An 18,930-nucleotide genomic window follows, 5' to 3' on the forward strand; every position below is an offset into this window, starting at 1 on the left:
CCAATGTAAATGCTGCTGTCAGAAGTGCACATATATTCATCATTAACTATGTTTTAATCATTTTTCACGATAATCCACAAAACAGTTTTATATGGCACACACACTTTTTACCCATACTTTTTAAGTAAAAATAGTGCTAATGAAAAGTGTCAGATTAACATTACAAATTAAACCCTCTCTCTAGATTAAAGGCACCAGAATGGCTGACCATGGTCTTCTTTCTACAATATAGTCTCAGTTCTCAGAAGAGCTACTCTAAAAAATAAGAGTAATTTTCACAGACAGAAAAAAAAACAATTAACTTGAAATTTCAATCTTAAAATTGAATATCGATAGCAAATTTTTTCAAATGATCAACCTGAGAAACCACCAGACATTTCTCCTCTGAATTCCCTTCCAACCCACTGGAATTTTCTCTGAATCTTAAAGCACGGTCGCTTGTGGAAAGTCCTGACTTAACAGAGTTAGCATATTCAAAAACTCATTCTTGCTGTTTGAAACTACAGATCTGTGCAATGGGACTACGCTGTCATCCTGAAATGAAAAATCCATTTCTTCCTGGCTTTTGGGACACCCAAAAATGGCAGCCTAATCTGGATATTTTGCACATTTCAAGAGGCTGTGGGGAGAATGTCCAGAGCAGGTATTGGAGTCCAACAGGCCTAAATTCTAATCCTGATACAGTAATTTGTTAGTCAAGTTCCCCTCACTCTCTGCCTCCAATTCTATGATCCAAATACTCAGAACATTTTACATTTATTTTAATCACCTAGGTCCTCTCTCATTTCCAAGCTTGCAGCATGTTTTTCAGTATATTTTCCTGGACTACACTTTCTGTCCCCTTTTAGCTAAACTAGTGACACTTGTCCTTCAAGTCTCAGTTTAAAGGTCACTTATTTCCTCAGCAAGGCCTTCTCTGCCCACCAGATTAGATCCCCTCTGATATATATTTCCATAACTTCCTGTCTATAACAAAAGCAAGCATCATATCATACTGTAAAGTACTTCTTTAATAATGCAATATCTGCCTTCTTGAGATTATAAATTCCATAAGGGTAGGGACTGTCTGACCTTAGGGCTTAGTACAGCACCTGGATGGGAACAGGGGTTTAATAAATATCTGTCGAGTGAATGGATGAATGAAAGGTGTCTGTGTAATAGAACCTAGTTACTCATCACTTTGAGATTCTGTGTGGGCACTTCCAAGAATTAAAAGAGCTGATGTGCATAGAGTATATAGCTCCAAAAATCAGGAGCTTATTAAATGGAAGCTGTCTTTATCAGAGTAGTTTAAGCACTTAGGGCCATGGTGTGAAAGATAATAGCAAGTTGAAGAGGCTGCTGGAGCCCAACAGAGGCCACTTCAGAATGCCCCAGCTCAGAATCTTGAGAGCACATTTCTCCATGAAATGCCAAGATTGACTGCCATGACAACCAAAGAAAGCAAATGTTGTCGCCCCATTGGTTTAGGACTATTTCTTAATGTTGCTTTTGGTGTAGAATATCACTTTTCAGTTAAAACACAGTAAGAAACACAAACCTAAGCCTAAGGTCATAGGATTATTGATATCGTAGTGAAGCGTTTGCTTGTCATGTCCCCTCACAGAAGGGAAGTGGCTAAAAGGCAGGGATTGTATCTTTCTTGTTTGGACAGAACACCTAGTCCAGACCTTTCCATAGAGTGAAGACTCACATCCTTGTGAAGTAAAATTATTAAAGTAATTTTGGCTTCCTAAAAGACACCTTCAGATTTTACCTGAAATTCAGGGTGATATTTGTAGAAGTCTACTGACTGCCTCCATTCAAGTGCTCTGCTAGTTTCTAGAATTCAAAATTAATTTCCTAGGATTTCAAAATTAAGCTTGTTATTTCTATCAACCCAAACTCCTTTCTCTATCATCTAATATATTCCAGGGGTATCATCATCATCATCATCATCATCATCATCATCAGCTTTAAAGTTATTTTTGAGTTTCCCTTTGCTGAAATAGAGCTTCTATCTCCAATCTGTCACCGAATCAGTGATTTCTCTTTATTGATTCGGGGTGTCATTTCCGGGTTTCATTGCTAACTTCCCAGATAAATATCTTCATGACCAGTTTCCTCAGCATTGCAACTGTTAATCTTCCTAAATTAATATTCATGAATATTCATATATATTAAGAACTTATATGCCTTCCTACTCACTAACACATTAGGAATAGACCATTTCTTGGGGTTCAAATAGCCTGCCTCCAATAGTTGATTTATCATCTTTACCCATTATTTCCTCACTGCTCCAATAAGGCCCATTTGAACCCTGATTGCTTTCCCTCACTCCTCACATAAACACATAAGCCAGGTTCATTTATGAAATGCCTTCTCCCTTCTTCCTTACTTAATCAAATCTTACTTAAATCATTCTTGGAGGCCTAATTAAAGTTTTTATCTCTTTCATGACCTCTCTAAATCCCACACTGTAGTTGCACTGTTGGTATAGTCATTGCCACAAAAATAGCAATTAAATATTCCCTGTTTTTTTCTATATTCTTCCTTTCCACAAACATTTCAAATATACATGCACATGTGTCAATGGGTTGGGCAGATGAGTAAGACCAACAAGACAAAGACCCTGCTCTTAAGATATACTGACATGGATATATGCTGTATTATCCGCCTGGAATAGCATCGTCTTCGTACACAGCCCTTCTGGGAAATGTTCCTTTATCCACTGAACTAATCAGAGGCAGGGACCATTGTCTTATGGAACCTACTCTCTTATAATCAATGCTGATTGTCCCTGGATACATATGAGATTGCACTTGGGACAGACACAGTAAGGAAGCTTTACCTTTCTTCCTTCTTTCCTTCCTTCCTTCCTTCCTTCCTTCCTTTTTTAGAGAGAAAGGGAGAGAGACAGAGTGTGTGTGTGTGAGTGGGGAAGAGGGGCACAGGGGGAGGGAGGGAGGGAGACAGAGAGAGAGAGAGAGAAAGAGAGAGAGGGAGAATCTTAAGTAGGTTTCATACTTGGTGTGGAGCCCAATTCAGGGGTCAATCCCATGACCCCATGCTCATGACCTGAGCCAAAATCAAAAGTTGCACGCTCAACCGACTGAGCCACCCAGGCACCCCAAGAAGTTTACGTTTTTATCCACAGTTAATTGGAACTGGGTGGAAACCTTACACAAGGTTTGATCAGTTGGAGTCCTTGTTGGACATTATGAATCTCACCATAGAGAACAAATTTCAGCCCATTCTGATGGTGATGTTGTGTGATGTGAAAGCCATGTGCCAAGAGCCATCAGCAGCTGCATTCCTGATGATGGAGAATCCAGGCTGACTGAAGGCTGAATTTTCACGGGTGTGTGCTCAGGACCAATTGCAGTTCCTGGTACACAGTACTCAATACATGTTGGACAGATGGTGTCCGATATCAACTTAATGTCCATTTTATGCACAACACTACATTAGGCATTGTGAGGAAGAAACAGAAAAAATGGAATGAAGATTAACATACACTAATAGGTTTGATAATCATGTCATGACTCTTTTTAAATTTTTATTTTTTTTAAAGTTTATTTATTTTGAGGGGGTGCGGGTAGACAGCACAAGTGGGAGAATGGCAGAGAGAGGGAGAGAGACAGAATGTCAGGCAGGCTCAGCGCTATCAGTGAAGAGCCCGATGCAGGGCTCAAACTCATGAACTGTGAAATCATGACCTGAGCTGAGACTGAGAGTCAAGAAACCTACCGACTGTACCACCCAGGTACCCCATCATGCGGTTATTCTTTTCTCCATGTTCTGATAAGGAAATAGAGGCTCAGATGGTTAGATGACTTGCCTGAACTTAATACAGGTGGCAAATGGCGGACTGACATGGAGCTGGGGCTCACCGTTCTGTCTGGTCCTCAGTCTATGCTTTCTCCATGACACAGTGGTTCCTGTCTTCTCAAAGCTTACAGATTTGTTGGGAAGATGAAACATATAAACATTAATTAACTTGAGAATTGGGTATGTTTGCTGATCAAACAGATGCCATTTAAGTTTAGGATGAAGCTTGGTTGGAAACTCAGCATGTCTCAGGACCTACCACAACTGCAGACAGTAACTTGATCAGATCTGGTGTTAGATGATTGGTTTTGGCAGTACTAATTAATAAGGCCTGCCAAAAATGTAATTGTAAACAGAAACAACTTCTGACTGTAATACAAAAAGAAGGTAATATAATATATCCTGGTATTCATTCAGATTTTGGCTGTTTCCAGGATGGCCAGAAAAGTGATAATAAAGAGGTGTTCATTATAGCTGGGGTTTCTGGCAAAACTGTCACCACATTTCTCTCTGGAACACATTATACTCTTGGTTTTGTTGTTGTTGTTTGTTTGTTTTTTTGCCTCATGTGGTCTATCCTTATTTCATTACCAACCTTTGTAGATAGCATGTGTGTATGTCTAATTTTGTCTCATTTACAAATTCAGTTCAATTTATATTCACGTGATTTTCAGGCTCTCCCTTTCTGCTATGACTTAAGCCATAATCTGTGGGAAATGAAGGTGAGCACTGGAGTGAAGAGAATCAGTGTCAGAGGAGAAACAGTTGCTTTGATACTAACATCAGAGGAAATGGGGAGAATGCTTGGGGTTTCTCTTCTCCAGGCTTCCTTAAGGAAAAGACAGGCTGGGGTTGGGGGATAAAAAAGGGACTAGTCCAGCTATGGGCGTGGTATTTGTATCAGTCAGGGTTCTTTGGTTGTGAGCAATAGAACCAGTTCTGACTATCATGCAAGAAGGAAATATATTGGTAGGACAATGGGTAGCTTTTGGGATGATTAGAGAGGGTAGAGAGCAAGCCTTATGAAGAGATGGGAGCCAGGACAACACCAGCAATGACTGAGCATCTGCATTTTCATTTCTATCTTTGCAACATGGCATTCAAGATTCAAAGTCCCGGGAAGACCCAAACTGTGCTATATGAGTCACTGCCCTACCCTTGGCTAGGTGAGGCCAGGGCACTTTTATTTAAAAGACTAGTAGTGTCATCAAAAGAAAAGAATAGATGCTGCATTGCAGGAAAGTGATAAATACCCACCGCTTCCCCTTGTTCAGCCCGGCTTTCCTTATGGCCCAGCTCAGAGCTGTTCTCAGAGGCATCACCCAAAGACCAAAGTTTGCACTGAACCTGCGAGATGGTAATGCCTGCTTTGCCCTTCCCTCTGTACGTAGACTGGAGATGTCCTGAACACCCTGTAGACCTGTCACAATCCCATGACTGTCCTGATTCTGTGGAATAAGGGTTAGCAGCTCTGAATTTTTCTGTTTCCTGCAAGTAATGGAAACTACTCATTCTGTCAGTTGTACATTGTCAATACAAAAAGAATTTCTGGTTTTCTATTCCATTCTCCTGCTCTAAGAGACCTGCACGTGATGGTCAATATAGCTGTGTACCAAAGATAGAGTCATTTCAATGCATGTAAAATGACAGTTTTAAATTGGTATTCAAGATATTCAGTGTTTGTGCCCTAATGTACTGAAGACAGGGACTAAACCTGTAGATATCAGAGACACTTATCAAACAATAGTTGTGTCGTCCTCAGCTCAAATTATTTGACATTTGGCTGGCAATTTTGTCTTCAAAATTATTTTATCTCTTGGTCTTCATCTATCCTACCTTTCTGATTGGGTCTCCTCTGTCTTGTCCACTTATTCATACACTTAGCATGTTCTAAAGAGAATAATAATTTCTAATTATTTTGAATATGGTTCTCAGTAGAAATAGTGAGTATCCCAATAGGAATATAGACTATTGTTGTGGGGCTTTGGGGTGGCTAATGTTCAAAAGTTTTGGCAAGCAAGTGCTGGCATCTCAGGGTTCACCATTTGATTCTCAGTCTTCTTTCACCAGAAAGAGGATCAGCAGAAAGGCTACAATGCCCCGGGAAGATCATAGCAAGAAGAGAGAGGAGAAGACTGAGGCTCTAAGCAAATCCCTGGAATGAGACACAGAACCGGGGCTGGAAAGCAAGTATGTTCTGGTGCCTGGAGGACGCTGGGTTTTGGACATGAAGTGTGTGCCCAGAATGAGTAAGCCTGACTTGCCATATGGCCCCAGAATGTGAAGCTGGGACAGCCGACTGCTTTCTGTCTCAGAACCCTCCAGTGAAAGAAGGGCGGTCAGACGAGAGGGGGAGGGAGGGATTTGGATGAAAAGAACAGAATTTTGTACAATATGAAGCTGACACAAAGCTGCAAAGGACAGAGACTTGTATAAGGCTCAAGCATCTGAGTGCAGGCAATTTTGGTCCAAAGTGCCAATTGTCCAATTATGGGATTTAGTGCAGCTTAATAACAGCTTGTGTGACAAAGACTTCGGGGCTTTTATTCATGGTAAGTTCAATGTAAATCATTATTATGTTTTGACTTTCCCCAAATGTTAATTTGACCATAGACTGACTGTATTAATGAAAGTAGAATACCTTAAAGATCAGAGGTGATAAATTTGCTCTACCCTGTACTGGTTGAATCCCCAGAGTGTTACATTCAGTTCTGACTTGGAGGAACACACACACACACACACACACACACACACACACACACACACACAAAACAAACAAACAAACAAACAAACCCTGACGACATTCAAATAGGGTTAACAAGGAAAGTAAGATTTCGTTTTTTCTCTTAGTTTCTTTTTTTTTTTTTTGAGAGAGAGAGAGATAAAGAGTGAGAGTGGGTGGGCAGAGAGAGACAGAGAGAGAGGGAGACAGAGAATCCCAAGCAGGTTCCATGCTGTCGGTGCAGAGCCCAGAGCCGGGCTCGAACTCACAAATTGTGAGATCATGACCTGAGCCAAAATCAAGAGCAGACACTTAACCGACCGAGCCACCTAGGTGCCCTGGAGAATAATATTTCTTAAAACAATATTGTATGAGAAACAGTGGAAGAAATTGGGGGCTTTTAATCAAGAAAAGAGAAGATACAAAGGTAATAATAGCTACCTTCTAATATTTGAGGGGTTGTCATATGATAGAAAAATTAAATCTCTTCTGTGCTGCCTAATCTGTAAGTAAGAGATGTATGAAATTTTCAGAGAGGTAGATTTCAGTTCAATATCAGAAAGAATTTTCACAAAAGCATAAATATCCAAACATGAAATGAGTTGTTCAGGAGGACAGCAATTTATGTCATTGCTGCTGTTCAACATAAATACTTGAGCATTGCATTGCGTGGATATATTAGAACTCTTGGTTGTGACAGAAAACCAATTCAGGCTAGCTCAAGCAAAAAAGAAAACATAAAAACATATTAATTGTTTTAGCAATCATTTCTTGAGCTCCTATCATGTACCAGACATTGTTCTAAAACCTGGGGATACAATAGTTAACAAAATATTTTAAAAAACCAAGTATCTTTGTTCTCATGAAGTATACATTCTAAGGGGGGAAACAGACAATAAAAGATACAGGCTGATACACACACACACACACTGTACAGTCTGTGCAAAGCTCAATAGTGCCCAGTGGAGAGGGCAAGCGGGGCTGAAAGCAGATTGGAACTCTATCACCAAGCCTTAAATCTCAGTGGGCTGCAATGTTAGCCTGGAGGAAAGGTCAGTGTTTTGTAATTTGTAGCAAGGCACCAAATGTGCTGACAGACAAATGTGTAATTTGTAGCAAGGCACCAAATGTGTCTTTTAGCACAAAGGAATAAAATGTAGATCATAAGAGCGCTGTGAAGAAAGCTAAAGCCGGAGGCAACATGGATGGCATCTGAGTAAAGACCTGAGGTTGGGAAGTCACAAAGATAAGAGGCAGGGGAGAGCCACTGATAGAGGCTCCTGTGGACCACTGCAAGGACTCCGACTTTGACTCGGAGTGAAGAGGGGAGACGATGGAGGAGTGACGTGATCTGAGTGACATTTCAAGAATGTTGTCCTGGCTGCCCGGCTAAGAACAGAGTGAAGAGAGGCAGTGGCAGAGGCAGGAGGCCCAGGTAATAGGCTGCCAAAGGGACCCAGGGAGATGACTGGCTGTGCTGTGAGCAGCAGCACAGTGCTGACAAGAGCTTGGGTTCTGGATGTATTTTGAACACAAAGCTAGCAGGATGTGTTGATGGGCTAAATGTAGAACCCATTTAATGAGAAAGGCCAAGATTGAGACGAACATCAGGCAGAGCTCGGTCTAGGAGCTAAAACGATAAAGTCAGGGCTCCACGTCTCCATTTTCAGATGGCTCGTTATATACAGCAGTATGGTGCTCACATAAAGCCCAGCGCTCATATGCCACCAGCTTGAAGAGTGTCTTCTTCCACGACTGCCAGAGAATCTTAAGTTTGTGCTCTGTGTTTATCCCTGGGTCAACAACTATGGCCAAGTTTGGATTATATGCCCAGTCCCTGCAGGTGTAAGAAGGATGGGTAGGGACAGGCAGGGTCAGTCCAACCAAACTTTAAGTGACATCAAAGTTTTCTGGCTAGTAGACAGCCAAGCCAATAAAGAACAGATTATGGGAAAGTCTGTGTGAATATGTAGGAAAGTAGCAGATAAATTATGCCCAGAATGTAGTAAAAATGAATGAATCTATAATTCCCTCTGAAGCTGCATTTTTTTGTTTTTTGTTTTTGTTTTTGTTTTTGTTTTAATCACTATGAGATGTTTTCAGAGAGAATGTTTTGAGGGCCTATTAGTTTCCTGTTGCTTCCAAGAAAAATTAATGGCTTAAAATAACACAAATTTACTGTCTATAGTTTTGGAAATGAGAAGTCTGACACAGTCTCACTGGGTTAAAATCAAGGTGTTGGCAAGATTCTGTTCCTTCTAGAGGTTCTAGAGGGAGAGTTCATTCCCTCTCTTTTTCAGCTTCCATAAGTGGCCTGCATACCTTGGCTCATGGCCTCCTCCTCCATCCTCAAAGCCAGAGGGTAGCATTTTTAAATCTCTGTGTGCCTTTCTTATTGGGTTCACCCAGATAATTCAGTATAATCTTCCCATCTCAAGATCCTTAAGCTAGTCAAATTTGCAAGCTCCCCTTTGCCATGTAGGATAACATAGCCATAAATTCTGGGGATTGGAATGTGGACTTCTTTGGAGGATAATATTCTGCGTACCACATCCTGCCATATATACTTAGCCTCGTTTTGAAGACAGTTGCTTTTTCTTGGGATTATAAAAACATTCACAAGTGGTTTTTACCATGATAAATGTAACCACACTCGCTCACCCAGGAATGGGCCGTCTGATGCAATGGATGACCATCCAAAGGACTGTTTCTAGAGTTCTTTCCAGTGGAGACGTTGTATCCAAGAGGGAGAGAGGTCCAACCAATCAGATCTTGTCCTTTGGGGTGCTTGCCATGCACACAGGGGTATGGCCTATTGGTACAGTAGTGAAGATTAGAGATACAAAGAGTGAAGGTGGTGAAGAGCAACCATGCCCTTGGGAGAAGAGTGGAGAACCAGGTTGGGGGGGGGGGGTCCAGAAGAAAGGCAAAGAAGGGAAGGGAGGATCAGAGACCCAAGAACTCAGGCAGAGATTCTGTACCTTGGGTTGGCTCCTTTCCACTCCCTGTGCCAAAATGGCTATTGGACCGTTAGATCTACCACTGTAAATAAGCAAATAAACAGTTACAAATGAGGCTCTGTTCTCTTTGAATGAGGCAGTTTAGATTTTTTTTGTACTTTTACATTCCATCTATTCTCACAAGAAAATCACATACCTGATAACCTGAGCACGTCTCTCTTCCCAGCCGTCTGGAGAACCTGACATAAGAGTAAGGCATGAAATCTGCCCCCAGTTAAGACATTAAATGAGAGATATCTGGATTTGACCACAAACAGTACAGATCAGCCCCTTAAAAGTTTACCACTATTTTCCCAATAAACTCCCTCTCTGGATTCCTGACTCTCTGACTTAAAAAAAGAACTCATGTATGACCACATAGTAGCAGCCAGCTTGCTTATGACACTTTGTCTTCAGGGGTGAAAACAAAATTGAGTTGGACTTTACGTGTGCATGTGTGTCCTTATTTAGGTTTTTTGAAAAGTAGACTCTAAAACCTAGTGTCATCCACAGAGGCCATGGAAACAAGACAGTGGATCTGGAATGAGTCCAGCAGAATTTGTGACCCCACCCTCTTAAGCCAAAACAATACTGACAGGCATAAAATTGCTGTTTATGAGGTTATAAGTCCTAAAAGGATATATTGTATATACAGAGAAAAATGCCACCCACAGAGCTAATTCTTCTCCATGCTGGAATTTAGACTAAGAGGCTATGGGGTAATAAAGCCAATCTTTTTGATTTTTCAAGCTGTATTTAATATCTGGCCAGAGTTCAACAGCCACCCTTTTTTATACAGTTGTTCTCAATCTTCTTTGAGTCATGGACGCTTTTGGATATTTTATGAAAACTACTGACCCTATCTTCTGAAAAATGAACATGAACATACAATTTTGCATAAAATTTCAAGGAGCTTATCATGTCCTTGAACTGCCATACACCCAAATTCACAAAACAAAACCAAAGCTCTACGATATGAAAGGTTAAGGAGGATGCCATGGGTTATTCAACAGGTCACCCGATGCCACAGGTACTACTCTCTCTGATCCTTTACTTTTTTTTCATCCTCTAAAGCTGCTCATAAGCATTTATGGATCTTTGCACAATGTGTGCATTTAAAAAAATTTTTAATGTTTATTTATTTTGGAGAAAGAAAGAGACAGAGACAGAGCATGAGCTGGGGAGGGGCAGAGAGAGAGGGAGACACAGAATCCGAAGCAGGCTCCAGGCTCTGAGCTGTCGGCACAGAGCCCGATGCGGGGCTCAAACCCACTAACTGTTGAGATCATGACCTGAGCTGAAGTCAGATGCTTAATTGAGCCATCCAGGTGCCCCATTAAAAAAAATTTTTTTTAATGTGTATTTATTTTTTGAGAGAAAGAGAGAGAGAGAGAGAGCATGAGCGGGGGAGGGCACAGAGAGAGGGAGATACAGATAATGTGTGCATTTTTGAGAGAATTTCCAAAAGAATAGCACTGGTACTGCCTGGCTATAAATGATTTGCAGAACGTTTCTTGGGGGGAGGGGCAGAGAAATGCTGCATATGAGTGTTGAGTTAAGGGTACCGTCCACATTTTTCTCTTTGCCGTCCTAGCATGGAGGCTGCTTCCACCTAACTTGTGCTCTTGGTTTCATTTTATTTTTTCTGTTGCAATACTGTTTTTTTTAATATATGAGATTTATTATCAAATTGGTTTCCATACAACACCCAGTGCTCATCCCAAAAGATGCCCTCTTCAATAACCATTACCCTCCCTCCCCTCCCTCCCACCCCCCATCAACCCTCAGTTTGTTCTCAGTTTTTAAGAGTCTCTTATGCTTTGGCTCTCTCCCACTCTAACCTCTTTTTTTTTCCTTCCCCTCCCCCATGGGTTTCTGTTAAGTTTCTCAGGATCCACATAAGCGTGAAAACATATGGTATCTGTCTTTCTCTGTATGGCTTATTTCACTTAGCATAACACTTTCCAGTTCCATCCACGTTGCTACAAAGGGCCATATTTCATTCTTTCTCATTGCCACATAGTACTCCATTGTGTATATAAACCACAATTTCTTTATCCATTCATCAGTTGATGGACATTTGGGCTCTTTGGATAATTTGGCTATTGTTGAGAGTGCTGCTATAAACATTGGGGTACAAGTGCCCCTATGCATCAGTACTCAGTATGTATCCCTTGGGTAAATTCCTAACAGTGCTACTGCTGGGTCATAGGGTAGGTCTATTTTTAATTTTTTGAGGAACCTCCGCACTGTTTTCCAGAGTGGCTGCCCCAGTTTGCATTGCCACCAACAGTGCAAGAGGGTTCCCATTTCTCCACATCCTCACCAGCATCTATAGTCTCCTGATTTGTTCATTTTAGCCACTCTGACTGGCATGAGGTGATATCTGAGTGTGGTTTTCATTTGTATTTCCCTGATGAGGAGTGACATTAAGCATCTTTTCATGTGCCTGTTGGCCATCCGGATGTCTTCTTTAGAGAAGTGTCTATTCATGTTTTCTGCCCATTTCTTCACCAGATTATTTGTTTTTTGGGTGTGGAGTTTGGTGAGTTCTTTATAGATTTTAGATACTAGCTCTTTGTCCGATATGTCATTTGCAAATATCTTTTCCCATTCCATTGGTTGCCTTTTAGTTTTGTTGGTTGTTTCCTTTGCAGTGCAGAAGCTTTTTCTCTTCATGAGGTCCCAATAGTTCATTTTTGCTTTTAATTCCCTTGCCTTTGGAGATGTGTCAAGTAAGAGATTGCTACAGCTGAGGTCAGAGAGGTCTTTTCCTGCTTTATCCTCTATAGTTTTGATGATTTCCTATCTCACATTCAGGTCCTTTATCCATTTTGAGTTTATTTTTGTGAATGGTGTGAGAAAGTGGTCTAGTTTCAATCTTCTGCATGTTGCTGTCCAGTTCTCCCAGCACCATTTGTTAAAGAGACTGTCTTTTTTCCATTGGATGTTCTTTCCTGCTTTGTCAAAGATGAGTTGGCCATATGTTTGTGGGTCTAGTTCTGGGGTTTCTATTCTATTCCATTGGTCTATGTGTCTGTTTTTGTGCCAATACCATGCTGTCTTGATGATGACAGCTTTGTAGTAGAGGCTAAAGTCTGGGATCTTGGTTTCATTTTAATAAGAATATTGAAGTTTAGCTATTTAAGATCATCTTTTTCAAACCTTCTCAAGCTTTTGTGTATCAGAATCACAGGGAAGGCTTGCTTAATGGCAGATTTTGACGCTCTATCTTGCAATTTCTGATTCAGTAAGTATGGGGTGCCACCCAAGAATCTGTATTTCTAACAAGCTCCCAGGTGGTCCTGATGCTGCTAGTTCTAGGACCACATTAGCAAGGCACTGATTCCATCTCTTGTAAAAATGAGAAACTGAGACCTGCTCCCATTTCTGCTGCCGTTCTCCATGTCTCCCCGAGGATGCACAGGTCCACGTAAGCTTTTATGCCCGTCTCACAAAACCATCAGCAGCAGTGAAGGAGATGAGGATGGCAAACACATCAAGCTCACTCCTGCCTCAGGAACTTACACTTGCTGTTCCCACATCATATGACTTTCTGCCTCACCTCATTCAGATTTCTGCTCAAAGTCCTTCTACTCTACCTTTCTTGACCAGCACGTATAAAATACATCCCATGACTCTTTTTCCCCCCAAACAAAAGGTCTCACATATTTATTACTACACAAACCTACTAGTGCAGAAGCATAGAAATAGAGAAAAAACATTTTTTTCCCAGTAAAACACACCTAATTGTTCAAGTAGCAGTGATGTTTAGAGAGTGATATGGTATGACCAAGTGACCTTGATGAACATGAATACGTGTGCCATCTCATGGGCGATTTCTTGTGGATCCAGCTTTGGTTTTTTTCCAGTGTCTCTTCCTGGAGTTGTAACTGATTTTATTACCAGGTTTCATCCAAATCCCACTGGGGAACAGGATGATTCTTTTTGTTTCTTGACCAGGAATCACTTGATCCTGAAAGTCTTGTGAAAAGACATGGCAGGGAACAGTCAACCACACACACTACAATGGCAGAGAAAAGGAGGGGCCACTCTGTATCTTCTCATATCACATTAATTTTATCTCCAGCCTTGACCTTAACTTGAAACATGTGCTTTGTTCGTTGTCTGTGGACATAGCTTCATGAGGACAGGACCTGTCATGTTCACTACTGTGACTGCAACTTCTAGAACTGGCCTGGAACATGATACACTCTCAGTAGATATCTTCTGGATTAATGAATAAAAGTAGTTTGTGTAGTACAAATTCCATTCTGCTTTATATGTTTATAGCCTTCCTTGAAATGATCACTTTTTCTATAATTTTGGTATTTTCCAGACTTCTATTTCAGCAGCTATGGTTGTAACAACAAAGTTGGGTAACAATGTTTAGATGCAAGAGAAGCAAAAAAGTATTTTGATTTATTTAAAATAAATTGATTTGAATTAATTAAATTTTAAGTAACTTATCTCAATGCAATGCAAATGTTGTTCATTAGTCAATGTGATTGGGAGACTATATTAGTCAAACAGAGAAGGCCATAAATGAACGATGTACCTCTTTACAGAACCAGGGGAAATTGGTATCCTACCTGATTGCTTTCATTCATTTTTGCAATAAATATCTACTTATGGATGCTAGGTTAGGAATATAGAAGATAATAAAATGGGGGAAAATCACTGCTCTCAGAGAACTTTCATAGCAGTGGAAGGAGAGTAGAAAAAAATATACAATATAAATATATTACATAGTATATTAGCAGGTAATAAAGGCTCATGAGGGCAAAGTATGGAATGAGGGATAAAGGATATGTGTGTCTGTGTGCAATTTTAAATAGGATAGTGAGGGAAGGCCCCAATGAGAAGATAATATAGAGAGAAGTCTTGACTGAGGGAAGGGAAAGAGCTATACAGATCTCTTAAAGTATTATGGACAAAGAGTGGATGTGCAAAGGCCCTGAGGCAGAATCATGCTTAGCATGTTGAGGAAACATCGAAGAGGACAGAATGGCTGAGGAAGAGTGGGAAAGAGGGGAAAAAGTAGATAAGGTTGGAGAGGGTGGAGTGCATATCACATAGGCATTGTAAGGATGCATCTCCATTGGTGGGTTCTGGGGCTAAAAGTCAGGATCTGCCTAGGATTGTGATTATAACAGTATCACACTGCTGTTGAGAACAGTACCTAACACACACCCAGGCTCTAGACTCCCCAAATAGAAAATCTGAGTCCGGAAATGTTTTTAAATACTTAATTGTTCAAATTTCTCTCTAACAAGTTCTGCCACAGTACATTATCTAAAAATATTTATTGATCATCTACTAAAAGCCAGGCATTGTGGATAACTGTTTCTTAATGTAGGAGAGAGAAGTGAAAACCTCTATTTATCAAAAGCTTTTTTGTGTGCATGCCAGGCAGGGTGTCAGGCACTTTACCTCGATTATCACAGACTCTGTGCTCTCCTAGAGCTTTGGGTTGGCAGGAAATATACACAATGAGCATCAGTAACAGCAAAGACTCTATGCAAGGAGCCCATGCAAACAGATAAAGTACCGCTAGCTATGTGAGGCAGAGCAGGTCACCCCTGACAGGAGCTCTGTGGGATCTTCACCAATTGGCCAAGACCAGAGTGGGAGTGTGTTGGATCCTGGTCAGCAGCAGGGAGTAAAAGCTGGTGGGGAACTGAGCAGATGCAAATGTGGGGCATGTGGACTTAGGAGGAGGAGGGGACAGTAGGAGCTCAGTAGAGTTGGCTGCATCCAGATTCTGACAGGGTCTTAGGACCTTAGGGGTCATTACAAGGAACCAGTGAGGTCATTCAAGAAGGGGACAGCACAGCAAAGCCACAGACGTCTGAAAGGGATGTGGGAGAAGGGAGGTCAGGGGGAAGGGGGGCACTCCTGGTGGGAGAAAGGAGAAGAGGAAGGAAGAATGGAAATGCTGTCGGGCGGGGGGGGGGGGGATCTCCAGCCTGAAATGAACGTGTGTTGGGACAAAGCATTTCTGGTTAATTTTTAAGCATTAGCAAACTTTTAAGTCTCAGCTGCATGCTCCAACTTCTGTCTAGAAAGGGATAGCCAAGAAGAAATTCTTCCATTGGCATGAGGGCTATGATTAGGGGAAAATTCCTCAGGGCAGACAATTCCGTCAGCATATTTTTCTAATTTATATTTTAAATAGTACAAGTGTTCCCAGAGGCCTGGTGACAGACACAGCTTCTATAAATATATTGAAGTCAAACAATCTGCACATAACTGCCAGTCTGCTGAAGACTCCCACCCCTTTCCAGATTTAACCAATTTTTAAAGGCAATTACATTTGGAAATTTTAAACTTGCAGCTAATCAATCTAAGGAAAAACAGAGTTAACTCCAATACCATTGCAAAGGAGCATTTCCCTCACTCTTTCAGTGTCTTCAGCCTTTGAGTGTGGGAGACCTGTTCACATTACCAAGGATATGAAAGAAAACATAAAGCAGGGTAAGGAGTAGGCAGATAGGGCGGTGCAAGGTACTGGGGTGAGCAGACTATAGTCTGTTGTCAGAGAGACTCAGGTACAAATGCCACTGCCAATCCTGGCCCTTCCTAGAGGTGTACACACACACACACAGACACACACACACACACACACACAGACACACACACACACACACACTAACTCCTACCTACATATATTTAGTTCCATATCTATCTATATGTGTGTATATTAAAGCTCATGAGCTCATTCTTATGTCTGTAATTCTAATCCTACACAACGGGGTCTTACATTTTTTTATTTGTTACTTTTTTCTCTGATCATGAGCAACCTGGCTCTTATTATCCACAATATTTTCACTTATTTTTTCAATCCTCATGTACACATAGGTAGATTTTGAATTGCTAACCTACCACACTCCTTTGAGAAACCAATTTACCAACTCAAGTACAATATATGTCTATAGTTCTAGTGCTTTTTGCTTTGGTTTTATAATAAAAAGCAAAAATACTGTTTTCCAAAATTGTTGAGATTAGTATTTTCTACAACCCCTTCAGTGTAGTTACGTTATTCATGTATAATAGTTAAATTTGATTTTTTTAATGTTTGTATTCTGTTTTGAGTTCCCTTATATCCCTGCTCATTAACATTTTTTTTCTTTCAAGTTTACTTATTTATTTATTTTGAGAGAGAGACAGAGTGAGCGGGGAAGGGGCAGAGAGAGAGAGAGAGAGAGAGAGGGGGAGAGAAAGAATCCCAACCAGGCTTCACACTGTCAGCACGGAGCCCAATGTGGGGCTCGAACTCACAAACCATGAGATCATGACCTGAACTGAAGTCAAGAGTCAGACACTCAACCAACTGAGCCACCCAGGTGCCCTGATTTTTTTTGAGACAGAATGAGAGAGAAAGAGAGAGAGAGCATGCAAATGCATGAGCAAAGGAGAGGAAGAGAGAGAAAGAATCTTAAGCAGGCTCTACACTCAGCATGGAGACCAACATGGGGCCGGATCTCACAACTGTGAGATCAGGACCTGAGCGGAAATCAAGAGTCAGATGCATACCCAACTGAGCCACCCAGGCACCCCTTTCCCGGTTGATTTTTAATTAATTATGTATTCTTTGAGTTTGTGAAATATCGCCATGGTTCTGAGTCAGAGCTGTGTAGAAAGTTATCATCAGAAAGGTGTCTCTCCCCACCAAGTCCCACTAGCTGGTCCCCATTCCCCCACTCTCGCACTCCATTCTTTCCTGCTCCTTGTAGGTAAATCTCACTAGGCTTCAGTTTATCCTTTCTGTATGTTTGGTGTGTAAGTGAGCAATTACATGTATAATTTTTTATACCCCCTTTTCCTTATATAAAGTATAGCATAGTAGACATATTATTTGTACTTTAATCAATTGATTTTTGACAAGTTGCCAAGGAAATTCAACAGAAAAGAAATAGTCTTTTCAACAAATGACGCTAGAACAACTAGATACCCATGAGGAAAAGAAAAACGAATATTGCTGTTTACCATACCATACCATTACCTGGTTCTATACACAAGGCTCAACTTAAAATGGATCATGGATCTCATACAAAACCAAAAAACTAAAAAGCTTCTCAAAGAAAGCATATGTGAAAATATTTACGATTTCAGAGTAGACAAAAAATTCTTAGGCAGGCCTCAAAGTTTTTGTTACTTTAAGATGTTATGGTTGAGGTAATTTGTTCTGGCAGCAACAGAAAACTAATACAGAAAGCATAGAAAAATCACAAAAAAAATTCTGAAGAGGCTACTGGTCTTGTCCATGTTTTATTTGTGTTGGGATTTGAGGGAAACCAATAAATAACAATCCTTTCCTCACTGGAATTTGGAACTGACTGCAAGTTACACATAAGAATCAGGCAGATGGGAGCTAAAAATATAAGGAGATGAAAACATTACTCTCACATATTACTTATAAAGTAGATATTGGAGAACATAGCTTGGATCTCCTAGTCAAAAGAACCTGCTAATACTCTTTGCTCTCTTTTTGAAACCTTGGAACAGCCCTCACAACGAAAATCTTCTGCCTTTAAGAACAGAGAACAGTCTTGTGCTGGAAGAAGAGGAAGCCAAAAGATATGAGGCAGAAAAGGAACTCAGAGAGAGTGGAAGTATGACAGAGATTCAACATGCTGGCTCCAAGATGTAGGACCACAGGCAAGGACCAGAGGGAAGTCTCCAGAAGCTGAGGGTGGCCCCAGCTTTGCAGCCCTAAGGACAAATGAGCAACTGGCCAGTGGAAAATAATAAAACCTTCAACGAGAGATCACTGCTTAGATGTTTATTTATGTGGCTAAAACCCAGAGCAATAAAATCAAACACAACTTGGAAAGAATTTTATTTTTAAGACTTATTTGAGGAAAGTAAAGCTTATTCGCAACTATAGATAATATAGTGAAAAACATACGATACTATATAAAAATAGAAGTGGCTTCAGGGTGAAAAATACCAAATGATCTTTCCAACTCTGCTACTTACTTTGGCTGTGAGAATATGAGGAAGTCCTCTGAGTCCACATCTTAAAATAGGAATCACACACTACACCTAAGAACAGAATTTCTGCAATGATCTAATGTAATAATATCTGTGAAAATGCTTGGAAAATTGGAGAATGCTATTTAAAGATATCATTTTCATTAACATTATTAAAGATAATATCTTACCATTACTAAGCCCCTGGGGCATAGCGTAGGTGCTTTAAGACACATCTCAGCTCTTCACTGATACTTGGGTATCATATCTCGAGAGCAATTTTCTAAATGAGACATACTTTCTCTTTTCCTTGGTCACTGGCCATGGCATGTCTATAGAGAGCTCTATTTCAAATGAACAGCTGATATAATAATGCCTAAGAAAATCAATGCATCTTAAAGAGGAAAATACTGTCCCTTGGAT

The 18,930-nt window shown here is 40.6% G+C and overlaps 1 long non-coding RNA gene across 1 annotated transcript; it reads left to right on the forward strand.

Moving 5' to 3' along the window:
• Positions 1 to 2,763: 2,763 nt before the first annotated feature.
• Positions 2,764 to 18,291, forward strand: LOC125170053 (uncharacterized). Its single transcript, XR_007153876.1, has 3 exons — positions 2,764 to 2,815; positions 5,881 to 6,000; positions 18,040 to 18,291. It is a non-coding gene; the product is annotated as an uncharacterized LOC125170053 (long non-coding RNA).
• Positions 18,292 to 18,930: the final 639 nt, after the last annotated feature.

Source organism: Prionailurus viverrinus, chromosome B4, assembly GCF_022837055.1.
Source record: "Prionailurus viverrinus isolate Anna chromosome B4, UM_Priviv_1.0, whole genome shotgun sequence".
In the NCBI taxonomy this organism is placed as follows: Eukaryota; Metazoa; Chordata; class Mammalia; order Carnivora; family Felidae; genus Prionailurus; species Prionailurus viverrinus.